The sequence below is a fragment of the Panthera tigris genome, chromosome E1 (genome assembly GCF_018350195.1).
Source record: "Panthera tigris isolate Pti1 chromosome E1, P.tigris_Pti1_mat1.1, whole genome shotgun sequence".
Classification (NCBI taxonomy): domain Eukaryota; kingdom Metazoa; phylum Chordata; class Mammalia; order Carnivora; family Felidae; genus Panthera; species Panthera tigris.
Genome location: NC_056673.1, coordinates 6,955,555 through 6,969,956, shown reverse-complemented (window position 1 = coordinate 6,969,956; position 14,402 = coordinate 6,955,555).

Below are 14,402 nucleotides of genomic sequence, written 5' to 3'. Positions count from 1 at the left end.
CCTCACAGCACACTGAAGGGCCCTATCATAGGGCTTACCTTATTATGGCCACCCAGAATGTCACCACCCCTGCCATTCGTACATAAATTCCCGAGTGGGCATCCACATCCCCGGGGAAGTATTGTTACAGCACCAGACAGCTGGGCCCCACCCCTAAGGGTCTGATTCAGTGGGTCTGGGATGGGGCCTGAGAATCTGCATTTGTACCAAGCTTTTGGGGGTGCTGATGCTGATGGACTGGGATCCGACGGCATGTTGAGAATCTCTGCTCTTGGTGGATCTTTTTCAGAATGCCAGCTTCTATAAATACAGATTTTTAACTTTTTAAAAATGTTGTATCTTAGTTTTTGAGAGACAAAGCCCGAGCAGGGGAGGGGCAGAGAGAGAGGGAGACACAGAATCCGAAGCAGGCTCCGGGCTCTGAGCTGTCAGCACAGAGCCTGACGTGGTGCTTGAACCCATGAACCATGAGATCATGACCTGAGTCGAAGTCAGACGCTTAAGCGACAGAGCCACCCAGGCACCCCTTGGATTTATGTTTATTTATTCATTTGAGAGAGAGAGAGAGTAGTGCAGAGCCTGCTTGAGCTTCTCTCTCTCCGGCTCTCTGCCCCTCCTCCACTCGTGCTCTCTTTCTCTCTCAAAATAAATAAATAAACCTTAAAAAAATAAGACAGATCAGATCAGGTTGATGCCATTTGCCAGATACCTCCCACAGCCCTCCCCAAATCGCGTGGTAAAGTAAAAGGGTAGCGAGTATCAGGCCAACATTGCCGATCAAGCAAAGCATTCCCGCCTTCTGAGCCCGGACGGTAGGGCCTCAGAGGCCTTCTTAACACAACACCCAGAGCCGCGACTCTGAACCAATCTGAGCTGGCGCACGAGGTGCAAACCACTTTGTGCCTGATTCCCTGGAAAGACACGGCTTGAAAGGAGATGCCCTTAAAGGAATCGCCGCCCTTCTTAAATCCTGGACCCGAACACATCAGGGAAGATGGGCAAATCTTCCACCGTGTTCTGGCAGGAAGCAACTGTTCAGCAAACGGAACATAGAGCATCACCCGAAGGTTCGGTTACCTTTGGGGTTTGGGTCACGGGAAGGCAGTCGGCAAAGGAATTCTGTGGGCAACTAAGTTAAAGTGAAGCCCCCTGAGAACAAAGCCCCAGACGGGTAGGAACACTTCCCCCTCCTGCGCGGCTCAGCTGCAAAACAGATGGAGGGAAAAATGAGGGTACGCTGCCACCAAGTGGTCACGGCTGGTTACAGGCTGCGGCTAAGGAAGTCCCCCAAGCCGATACCCACCTAACGAGCGGATGCCACGGAGAACAAAAACTGTAATTCTTTTATTTCGGTGTCTTCCCGCAAACGGAAACGCGCGCTCCCGTTTCGGTATAGAAACCGCTTGGAAAAAGTAGCATCCCCACGAAAGAGAGTCGAAATCTTTTAATATCCCAGACCAGAAAGAATGGACGGATTGGGAATTCAACTCAGGCCCCTTGGATCCCATCCAGATGTTCGAGCAGCTGGTCGCACTGAGTCCCCTCCAGTCAATTACTTTTCTTGATGTTTCCAATCAACAGTGTTATATATGTGATGCTATAAAATTTTATATTTAATATTAGCTCATAACTCAGGATCCTAAACCAGATGTTTTGGGCGAGAGAGACATTGATGACTTATCAGTAGATTGAACCCAGGCCACTGGCTGCTGTCCAGGCATTTTACCAGCTGAGCTGCAAAGCACAGCCGTTGTCACCCATCTCCCTTCAGGTATGGGGGTGGGGTAGGGAGGGAGAAGGAACATGAATACGGACGGAAAGCCGCATTCGAGAAGATCTTTATGAGGTTTTTTCCCTCTCTTACAAAACAGAAGCTTGTAGTCGTCTCAAGTAACAACAGTCTGGTATTAGCAGTCCTCTGAACATACGCCCCCAGTTGACTCTCACGAACCAGGTGTGATAATGTCTTTACGTTTATTTTCTCTTCTTTATGCTAGAGAGAGACAGCAAGCAAGTATGAGCAGGGGAGGGGCAGAGAGAGAGGGAGAGAGAATCCCAAGCTGGCTCCACGCTGTAGGCACAGAGCCCCACACGGGGCTCAATCCCACGACCCTGGGATCGTGACCTGAGCCACAATCAGGAGCCGGATGCTTGACTGACCGAGCCCCCCAGGCGCCCCTGTCTTTACATTTTTAATGGATTTTTCCTCCTCCAGAGATTCCGCCGTGGCTCTTACCCCCGTCCAAGCAGCGGGGGCCACTCATGGAAGGCAGAACGGGAAGCAGAGAACAAAGAAGCCTTCTGGGCTGTGGTTCCAGGATCCCAAAGGAGAGGAGGCATCCCTGTCCCACCATCCCTCTTGAGAAACATCCTCCAGTCTGTGGCTAGGGGCCCAGAATCACGGATGGGTCCCCAAGAAACAGGTTCCGTGGCTGGCTTCCTGGGTCACAGTCCTGGGGAGGCAACAGAGCCCAGAGAGGGGCCAGGGGGATCCCAAAGGAGATAATCCCTGAAAATCAAGCGCTTCGCAGGCTGTTGGGGATACAGCAGGTGGTTGATGAATTGTGGCCATGACTGCGTTTATCACGGTACTAAGTTACATTTCAGATGCCTTGATGATCACCAAAGCCAAGTGTCCTGTGGGATGCTTCCTCAGCGAGGGACAGTCAGACTGCACAGATGAGTCTCCCCATTTCTAGTTTTCCTCCTCACACCAGACAGGACTACTTTTAATTCAATTTCCTAAAATGAGCCAATCTAAGCCAATATGTGGTTAACTTCATGTGTCAACTTGGTAAGGCCACAGTGCCCAGATATTTAGCCAGACATTATTCTAGATATTTCTGTAAAGGTATTTTTTTTTAAATTTTTTTAGCATTTATTTTTGAGACAGGGAGACAGAGCATGAACGGGGGAGGGTCAGAGAGAGAGGGAGGCACAGAAACCGAAATAGGCTCCAGGCTCCGAGCTGTCAGCACAGAGCCTGACGCGAGGCTGACACTCACGGACCACGAGATCATGACCTGAGCTGAAGTCGGACGCCCAACCGACTGAGCCACCCAGGCGCCCCTCTGTAAAGGCATTTTTAAGAAAAGATTAAGATTTAGGTCAGTAGGCTTCGAGTAAAGCAGATGACTCTCCAGGATGTGGGTGGGCCGCGTCCAATCAGTCGAAGGCCTGCATGGAAAAACACAAACAGACAAACACAAAAACTGAGCCTTCCGGAGGAAGAGGGAATTCTGCCAACAGGAGGCCTTCGGACTCAATTATAATTCTTCTATGTCTCTGGCCCACTGGTTCACCCTGCAGATTTCGAATTTGCCACTTCCCATGATCACGGAAGCCAGTTCCTTAAAATAAATCATTCTCTTCCTACACACACACACACACACACACACACACACACACACAGTAGTGGTTCTTTGGAGAAGCCTAATACACAGGTGATTCCACAAAATCATCATGGAACCCACGTAAACGGTTTTCCCGTGGGCCGGGCCACCCTGCTGGACTGAAAGGCAGAATTCCTGGATGTCTTCTGGTGAAATACTAGGAGAATAAATCTCCCTGAAACTCAGTTTCTTCATCCACAAAACCAGGAGACTGGATTCTATCAGGAGAGGCCGATAGATCCAGAGTGCTTGCCATCCGTAATCTACGAGTGGTGGCATATCCTGAAACAGTGTTAAGAAGGATTCTGAGGTAGCAGCCGTGGCAAGGGGGGCCATGTGCTAGGATCTCCCGACGGTGTGTGCGGGGTGGGGACCGTGTGACCACGTGGGGCCCCTCCGCTGTCCTGATGGAGCCCGACCTCTTGGCATTTGCCAGCTTGAATTTGCCCTCTTCACCACATTCTTTCCTTGGGAGGGTCCGTGTTTGACTCGTTTCGATCTGACTCACTGGCGGCTTATTCCCAGGGCCCCCTTTTCTGGCTGTCCCTTCTCCGTTTTGGTTTTTCGGCTCTGGGAGTGTTGCCGTGTCTCCCGGGTGGGCCGGCTCCGGCCCCATTTTCTCCGCTGCCTGCCAGAGAGACTCTCCCCCCGCAGGAGGTCTCAGAGAGCCCCAGGGTTTCAAGGAACATCGGAATGTGAATGGATCCCAATCTTCTACTGACAACCTTCAACTCTTCTCGAACCCTGGTCACGCATGCGGCGGTCTGCTGTCTGGATCGGCAACCCACAGGCAGCACCATGCAAATGGAACTCTCCTCTCTCTGCCTTTCACGGTCCTACCAAAGGCAATGTCATCTGCGCTTACCCAGGCCAAAGCCTTGGAGCTCCCCCTTCATTCCCGAATCTCCTGGATCCCCCGCTCCACCCCTGCGTCCGTCAGGATCCAGGATGAGACTCCAGTGCAAAGAGGGAGGGAGGTGGGGAAGGAAGGAGGGAGGAAGAAGGAAAGAGAGAGGGGAAGGGGAGGGGGTGACAGAGAGAAGGATGCGGGGAGAGACGACTACGCATCACTACTTGCTCGGTTTCAGTCCTTTACCTCTGCTGCTTCCTATAATCCTTATAGGATTATACAATCCTTCCTATAATCCTTCCTATAATCCTATAATCCTGGGGAGCTGGGTCCAGAGCAGCTACGAAGCTTGCCCCACGTTACCTGGCTGGTCTAGTTCATGCCCAAGACCCGAACTGATCGGGATCCCTGAGGGCACTATGCTGCCTCCATAGATGCCCAGCTTCGCCCTGGGCCACTCCTGACCCCCCGGGGCCATCAGCAGCCCCCACACCCGACACACCTGTGTTCCCAGCATCCAGGCTCTTGTGTCCACCCCCTCAGGATCCTGCTGTAGCGTTTCTCAAACTCCAGCCATGTGAGGAACCCCACTGCCTGGAACAATTACGTCGAAGACCCTCAGAATGCACCTGACAACCCCAGCGGGGGCTAAGAATTAAATAGTAAACCCTGGGGGCGCCCGGGGGGCTCATTCGGTCAAGCGCCCGACTCTTGATTTCAGCTCCAGTCGTGCACGATCTCACGGTTCGTGAGTTCGAGCCCCGTGTCAGGCTCTGCGCTGGGTCAGCACAGAGCCTGCTTGGAATTTGCTCTCTCCCCCTCTCTCCGCTCCTACTCCATTCATGCTCTGTCTCTCTCTGGCTCTCTCTCTCTCTCTCTCTCAAAATAAATAAATAAACTGAAATAGTAAATCCTGGCCCTTTTGGAGATGCAGGCTTGGAGGTGGGCAGCTGTTCCTGAGGCCGGTGGTGATTGTGTTATTCACTTCAGAAGAGCTTTGAAAGGAAAAGAGCCATCTGAAGGATTCGTCTGGAAGTCCCAGGTCCCCCGGAGTCAATCAACCACCTCTCAGGGGTCTGGGGACCCCAGCCTGAGTAACCCTGGCCTTCAGCAGCATAAGGTTAAACCGCCAAGGCTCCTGATCATCTGACTTTTGCTGGCTTCCAGGCACACCTCCTGGTCCTACTTTATCCTGAATTTAGGCTCCAGTGATGGCTGTTGTTTGGAACACAAAATAGGGAAGTGGGGGGGGGGGGTGATGGAGACGGGGAGTCGGGGACCTGGGTTTGCATTCTGGCTCCGTGCCTTTTGTAATCTCCGGCAGGCTAATCCCTTTCTGCCTCAGTTTTCGCCTCTGTGAAATGGGTATAATGATAATAGCACACGCCCAGCAGGCTCGCTTGTGAATGTTGCATGATTTACGCATTTAAATTCACAGAAGCCTGCCGATCACGGAGTTCGCACTCAGTGAACCGTTTCGGGTCGTTCTTCGGATACACTCCCGTCTTCCATGTCTCCAACCTGTTCCCTCGGCTGGGACAGCTTTCCTCATCCTGCCATTCTGGAAATCTCCTGTTAACTTTTCACAATGCCACACGTGGCACGTATTCTGTGAGAAGCCGCCCCGACACCACTCTTTTTTTTTTTTTTTAATGTTTATTTATTTTTGAGACAGAGAGAGACAGAGTATGAATGGGGGAGGGTCAGAGAGAGAGGGAGACACAGAATCTGAAGCAGGCTCCAGGCTCTGAGCTGTCAGCACAGAGCCGACGCGGGGCTCGAACTCACGGACCGTGAGATCATGACCTAAGCTGAAGTCGGACGCTTAACCGGCTGAGCCACCCAGGTGCCCCCCGACACCACTCTTTTGTCCCCAGAGCGTCCCATCGTTAACACACCCCCTCAAATCAGTTGTTTAATTGTGTACCGGATAGGACTTCCATCAACAGCGACAAAAATCAGCTGTGCAAAAATAACCCTCTTTCTCTTACCTGCATTTGAGCCGCTATGTGGAGTTAGTGGAAAATTCAGGCCCCATAGTGGCAGGATCCCCCGGGGTTTCCCTGGGGCCAAGTCAGGTTCATGTTCCTCTGCTCAGGCTGCCATAACAAAATACCAAAGGCTGGGGGCGCCCAAACCACAGACACGTATTTGTCACAGTCACCCTGGTGGCCTCATTACACTTAATTTACCCTCATTAACTTTTTAAGTTTATCCATTTATTTTGAGAGAGACAGAGACAGCACAAGCAGGGGAGGGTCAGGGAGAGAGAGAGGATCCCAAGCAGGTTCTGAGCTGCCAGCACAGAGCCTGACTCCGGGCTCGAACTCACAAAACCATGAAATCATGACGTGAGCCGAAACCAAGAGTTGGACGCTTAAATGACTGAGTCACCCAGGCGCCCCTGCTCTCATTAACTTAAATACCTAATGAAAAGCCGTATCTCTAAATACAGTCGCATCCTGAGGTTACTCAAAGTTAGGGCCTCAGTGTATGAATTTGGGGGGAACACAATTCAGTCCATAATATGGGGGTATCGATTAAGCTGACACATTATTAAGGCAAATGGGGGGGGGGGGGGAACTATGTGATTCCCAGTCATCAGGCCACAGGGATTTGGGATTCTCATCATCTAGGTCAGATGACCCATGTGCCCAGAAGCCCCAAGCAGCCATGTCCCCGCCCCTCCCCCCACTCCCAGGTCTTACAGCCTTCAGGGGGCATTAAAGGTAGCTCACGAGGTGTTTGAAGGGAAAGAGGGGAGACCCAAAAGAAGAGGAAAATATCACGGAACAATGTGCCTTGCTCTGTTGGAAGCATGTAAAATTTACATAGATTGTGGGATGGACAGAAGTATGGGCAGATGATAGATGGTGATAAAGCACGTGTGGTGAATGTTCGTGGCAAGGGTTAACGGTGGGATCGAAGTACTGGGTGGATGGATGGGTGTTCAACGTAGGTTTGAAATCTCAGTATAACTTGGCGGGGCCAAAATATTATGGTTCACGTTTGCCACAAGCTCTTGGTGAATGAAATATGGTGCCTTCCTTCTTACTGGAAACAGAGGGCTTAGCTCTTGATAGAAGCCCTAAGGACAGGTAGAGGCTGTGGCCCCAGAGCGCCCCCTCGTGGCCAGGGCGGGCGTCACACTCCTCGGGACAGCTCTGCTGTGACCCGACCCTGCCCTGGGACCAGGTTTCCCCACTCTGACCCTGACACCTGGAGGCAGAGCCCACAGGGCCGGCAGATTGTAGGAGCCACGCAGACGATGTTTCATTGACCACGTGAGAAAGATCTAGAAGGTGTGCTGGTAATCAGAAGTCTTAACTGTTCCGCCCAGCGCCAGCTGAGCTCACCTTCTAGGTAAGTGTTAGGGCTGGCCTCCCTACACCTGCGAATATTCCGATAAAGCGGAGAGAGAGGTGCTTTACAGCCTCTTGCCCCGCCTCTAGGCAAGAGTCTGAATTCCCTCGTTTCAGACTCTGGTTCAGATTTAGCAGCTGGGATCCTATCGAGAGGGGCCCCCGAAGTTCTCCCTTCTAATGTTCAGGGCAGCAGATAAAGGGAGAGCTGAGGTGGGGGGTGGGGGTTCTAGGTACAAAGGGGCAGGGGGAGAAGAGGTCAGAGTGAGCTGTTAGGGGCCGAACTGTGCCCCTCAAAATTCATAGGTTGCAACGCCAATCCCCAGGATTTCAAAATGTTTTCAGAGTCTTTAAAGACGTGATTACGTTACAATGAGCCCATGATGGTAGGCTGGTGTCCTTATCAGAAGAAATTTGGAGAGCCCCCACGAGAGACACCTCGGGAGAAACCAACCCTTACAACCTTGACCTCGGATGTCCAGCTTCCAGATCGGTGAGAAAATAAGTTTCTGTTCAAGCCCCCCAGTCTGTGGTATTCTGTTATGGTAGCCGGAGCCAATGGACAGCCGGTGGGCCCTCTGTGCCCTCAGCTCTTACGGAGAACCCCACACCCCAAGTCTGGGCACTGTGCCTGATGCTGAGGATAGAAAATGAATAAAGCCTAGGAGGCATTAACTGTGGCCGAGCCTGACGCAGGCTAAGCCAATTGTTTTTGTTTGAGACTCCTGCTGTGTTAAAATCTAGTGCAGAGCTTTTTTGGGGGCATCTGGGTGGCTCAGTTAAGCATCCGACTTCGGCTCAGGTCATGATCCCAAGGCTCTTGGGTTCGAGCCCTGTGTGGGGCTCTGGGCTGACGGCTCGGAGATTGGAGCCTGTTTCGGATTCTGTGTGTGTCTCTCCCTCTCTCTCTGCCCCTCCTCTGCTTGCACTCTCTTTCAAAAATAAACACTAAAAAAAAAATTAATCCACAGTATAGACGAGGGATCCACAAACCACCTCTGTGAAGGGCCATGTCGTCAAAGTTCGGGGTCCGTCACTGTCTGTGGTAGGGTCAAAGCAGCCATTGACAACATATAAAGTGTGTGGATATGTTCCAATAAAGCTTTATTTACAAAAACAGATGGTGGGCTGATTTGGCCCCCGGCCTTTTGCTGTTGACCTGTGGTATAGACAGTATAATCCAGTTAGGGCCCACAAGTTTATTTTTTTTTAATTTTTTTTTCCAACGTTTTTTATTTATTTTTGGGACAGAGAGAGACAGAGCATGAACAGGGGAGGGGCAGAGAGAGAGGGAGACACAGAATCGGAAACAGGCTCCAGGCTCCGAGCCATCAGGCCAGAGCCTGACGCGGGGCTCGAACTCACAGACTGCGAGATCGTGACCTGGCTGAAGTCGGACGCTTAACCGACTGCGCCACCCAGGCGCCCCAGGGCCCACAAGTTTAAAGCTGTACGAAAAGCACCTTCATTCAATCCTGCTACGAATGAACTGTGTAACCTCAGGCAGAAATACTAGCAACATTTAAATCTGAGTCCCTCCCTGAATGAGCCTAGGCCAAATCATCTGAATGTTATTTCTGCCCGAAGGTAAGCTGATTTACTCGTTAGGCCTGCAGGCTTTGAAGTCGGTTGTGTAGACAATAAACAAGCTATCAAGCTTCTGAGTCTGTTTCGCCTTCTGTGAAATGGGGGCACAACTGCATCCTAGCAGATTTGTGAGTGGTATTAAATGAAGTAATCCATGCAGAGGCTTAGATTAATAAGCAAAGCCTGGGGTGGGGGGAGGGGTCAGCCCCGGAGAATGTAGCTGGGAGGCTAAGCTACGAAATTGCTGCTTGAACCCTTTCCAAGTTCTTAGTAACAGAGAATAGGTAGTTTGAGAAACTGTGGAGGAATTTGAGGGCAATATAAGTTGTCTTTGGAAGACTCTATGGTTTGTTTCAAAATAACTCGTTTTTTGTTAAAGCTCGTTTTCAGAGGGAGGGGGAGGAAGGGCAGAGAGAGGGAATCCCAAGCAGGCTCCACACTGTCCGTGCAGAGCCCAACTCGGGGCTCGAACTCACAAACGGTGAGGTCATGACTTGAGCCGAAATCAAGAGTTGGACCGGTCACCGACTGAGCCACCCAGGTGCCCCATAACTTAAAAAAAAAAAAAAAAAAAATCCTGTGGTGTTGTTCCTAGGGGTCTAAACCGGAAACACCTGTTAGACCCCAGCGCCGACAAGAACATCGTTGTCCACATTCCCTTCTGACATTTTCCTCTGCTCTGGGGCCACACCCCCATCCCAGCCCTGAAGACACCAGGTTTCTGAGGGTTTTGGTGGCAAGTCTATGTCTGCACACCAGCGTCTTGGCACGGTATCTAGAACCTAATAGAAGCTCCATGCGTTGATTGAATAAATACGTGAATGAATGTATTGTATGCGGAAGGCCCAGCGGGTGCCTGGGGTCCCCAGATTAGGTGTCCCTTGGTCAGATTACGAGAGCCGTGGGAGCTCAGGATTTGCCTCGGCTTTGTGGGTGTGGAAGTTAAGATTTGTGAGGTACACAGGAGAGATGGTTGGGGTGAGGGGGCTCACTCATGGCAACCGTATCTACAAGTGTAGATTCCGGAGACCCAAGTTGTAAGTTACACGTTTATATCTGCCCAGCTACAGAAATACACCTACGCCAGCGTTGGCTGGCCACCTTATTCTGCCCGATGGCCACATCTTCATGGGTAAGGAGTTCAGTCGCTTCTGGGGAAGCATGGGCTCTTCCGTTCCAAATGTCTTTGATACTTCTGTCTCCCTTCCCCTCGAGTCTGGGTGGGTCGGATTGTGACTTGCTTTGACCTCTGAGCCTAATCCTTCGGAAGCCCTGACATCCCACTTTCGCCTTCTTGGGAACTGGTCACCACTGTAAAGAAGCTCACCCTGACTGTCCAAGGAGAATGATTTAGGTGTAGAGTCTCCCTGGAGGTGTACCAAGGCCCGAGACAGGTGAGCGAGGCCAATGGTGGACACTTCTCCGACCATTCAGCTACTATGGCAATCAACACAAGGGACAGAGATGAGCCATCCCCGGTGAGCAAAATGGTAAGCGTTACAATGACTGGAGATGGTTTTCAAGCCTCTTGAGTTTTGAGGTTGTTCGCACACCCAGAAGTGCACGCTTTAAAAGAAAAGAGGTTCAATGCGAGAGGAACTCGTTGGATTATATAAATTGCTGGGATTGCTGAATTTGGAAAGCCCTCTGTCCCTGTTGCCCTGATGTCAGGTTCCTTCTACCCTAGCAAATCTGGAGAGACTCTTCTGTCTGACTCTCTGACTTACCCTTGCCTCGGTCTGTTAGGCATCCGACTTCGGCTCAGGTCATGATCTCGCGGTTCGTGGGTTCAAGCCCCACATTGGGCTCTGTGCTGACAGCTCGGAGCCTGGAGCCGGCTTCAGATTCTGTGTCTCCCTCTCTCTCTACTTCTTTCCCACTGGCAGTCTGTCTCTCTCTCTCAAAAATAAAGACATAAAAAAAATTTGGAACATCTTCTTGTTCTAAGATTTTTTTCAAAGTACCAGTCAGACCATCCCATCTGATAACACCCTTGTTGTGGTCTTGATTGAATTTCGAGCCCTGTTCAATTGCAAGGACATAAATTCATTTAAACGACCGGGTTCTTCCTAACTTCCTGCTATTACTTGCCTTCCATAACCCAGGCCCTATCCTAGGAGCCGATGATACAGCAGAGAATGAGACTGACCAAGCCCTGTTCTCGGGGATCATTCCAATATAACCTCCGATTCGGCAAGTTACCTCAGCCTTCATGTATTAGGCATAAACCTACGACCCAGAGCATCATTACAGAAGGGCATACCATGCCCTGGAAATGACCTGATAGCCAGCTTTCCCTAACTTTTTCACCCATCTCTTGGAATTTTATACAAATAGATGACCAGTAGGGATTCTTCCGATATTTTTTAAGGTATTGGGATTACCTGACAGATATGAGCCTAGGGAACCAGTAAAAGAGAACCAAAATTTACTTTAGTCTGTGGAATTTAACGCTTTCAAAAAAGGATCAAAGTAGTCATCAAAGGAAAAATCAGCATACATTGAACTTGTTAACTTAAAAAAGTGTAATCGTTTATTTTGTCCCCCTTGCCAGGTTTCTTGAGATATAATTGACCTATAATAGTGTGTAACTTTAAGGTGCACAACAAGATGATGTAAGTATGTATTGCAAAATGATTATCACCATGTAACTAATACCCATCACCTGGCAGTTATCTGTGTGTCTGTGTGTGGTTCTCAGAATTTTTAAGATCTATTCTCTTAGTAACTTTCAAGTATACAGTATTGTTTTCTTTAAAGTTTATTCATCTATTTTGAGAGACACACAGACCGCGCAAGGAGGGGGAGGGTCAGAGAGAGAGGGAGACAGAATCCCAAGCGGGCTCCGTGCTGCCCGTGCAGAGCCCGAGACGGGGCTTGAACTCATGAAACTGCGAGATCGTGACCTGAGCCGAAACCAAGAGTCGGACGCTTAACTGACTGAGCCACCCGGGTGCCCCACAGTATTGTTAATTATAGTCACCGTGCTGTACATTAGATCCCCAGAACTTACTCATCTTATAACTGAGTCTGTACCCTTTGACTCCCTTCAACCATTTCCTTCACTCTTCCAGCTCCTGGTACCCACCAACCTACTGTTTCTCTGAGTTCAATTCTTTCTAGATTCCATCTATGACGGACATCATACAGTAGGTCTTTCTCTGACGAATTACACTTGGCATAATGCCCTCAAGGTTCACGCATGGTGTTGCAAATCTTTGTTATGACTGATAATGTTTTACATATTATTAGTACATATACTATGTATTGTTACATAAATATCTTATATGCAAACGCATATGTAAATTATATATCTATGAAGATGTAAGATATATACGTATATATATCTCACATTTTCTTTATCCATTCATCCACCAACGGACACCCAAGTTGTCTCCACGTCTTGGCTGTTGTGAATAATGCTGCAGTGAACATGGGGGCGCAGGTATCTCTTCAAGACGATTTCATTTTCTTTAGACGTGTGCCCCGAAGCGGGATGGCTGGATCCTATGGTTCCATTTTTAATTTTTTAAAGGAACCTCCATACTGTTTTCCCTCGTAGCGGCACCAATTTACACCCCCACCGACAGTGCACAAGGGCTCATTTTACTTCACGTCCTCACCAACACTTGTCTTTTTGATAAAAAACCATTCGAACAGGTGTGAGGTGATGTCTTGTGGATTTGATCTGCGTCTTCCTGACAATTAGTGATGTTTGGCACCTTTTCATGTACTTGTTGGCCATTTTCGGTTTTCCTCAGGAAGAAAAATGATTCCTTTGCCCATTTAAAAAAACAATTTTATTTGAGAGAGAGCACATGCTAGCAGGGAAAAGGGGCAGAGAGGGAGGGAGAGAATCCCAGGTGAATTCTGCTAAGGGGCTTGATCCCACCATCCCTGGGATCATGACCTGACCTGAGCCTAATTGAGCCACACCCAGGTGCCCCTTTGCCCATTTTTAAACTGGATTTTTTTTTTTTTTTTTTTTTTGCTATTGAATTGTAGGCGTTCTTTATGTAGTCTGGATATTAACCCTTTATCAGACACCTGGTTTGCAGATCTTTTCTCTCATTCTGTCTGTTGCCTCTTCATTTTGTTGATCGAGTGTTGTTTCTATTTTGCATGAATTTGGGGGATGGTAGTACCATAACCTTTTCAGAAGTTCAGCCTTCTACAGTAGCAGATCTGCAGTTTTCCTGACGCTCACCAGGAAGGTGACTTCAAGCACAAAACGTATTTTTACACAGTTGTGCCCTAACCTTCCATAGAACCAGCTTCATAATTGCGTGGAGCTCCTGGGTAAATCATCTTGCCCGTTTGAGGGCGCTCCTTGTATCTCTAGTGGCGTTAACTGAGCTCTCTCTCAGGGAGAAATCCTCATTAGCTATGCGAGGGGATAGGAAGTCCTTTTACTGCTTTGCAAAGGGCTGGTCCTGGGACACTTACTCCTGCGAAGTCCCCGCCCAGCATCTCTTTAGCCACCTGTCGTTGGTTCCAATATATTTTGCGTGGGTTGAAGTACTCTACTTTTTATTTCTGCTACCATCAACTGAGTGCCTCTTTTGTGCCGGCGCCAAAGTGCTTTCAATATATTATCAGGTGCTTTAATTATAAAAATCTGGCGTAGATTGTTATGCCCAAAATTCGTGATCCCCAAAGACCACTAGGGAGCCGAATCCGATGCAAAAGCAAAAGAGCCTTTATTCGAGCTAGCTTGAGCTCAATCCCCTACCTGCACCGACGCAGCAGTGAGATGCCAGGGGGAGAGAGCGAGTTTCAAAAGGACCAAGGTTTTATTGGGGCCTAGGGGCAGTTGGTGAGGTAATGGCTGTGGTCTCAGCCGATTGGCTGGGGAAGGGTCCGAGTCCTGTTAGGCAGGTGAGCGGGAGGTTACTCAAGGGGAGGAGGCGTGGTCAAGGTGAAGGACACAGAACAAGATGGAGTTGGCTGGGGTAGGCCTGCCCTTTCATAGATAACTAACTACCCCCACCCCACCTTACAGATAAGCAAACTGAGGCTCAGACAGGTCGAGATCACCCCATTAACAAACGAACCAAGACTCTCTTGCTCCAGGACTTGTTCCCTTAACCCCTAATGGATTATTCTTGCTTTTCTTCCCCAAAGATAGTAAAACAATCTTTAGGAGCCTGCATTCATTCATGCGAATCACTGGAAATAAAATTAGCGAAGGCACCTACGCTAACGCTCTCT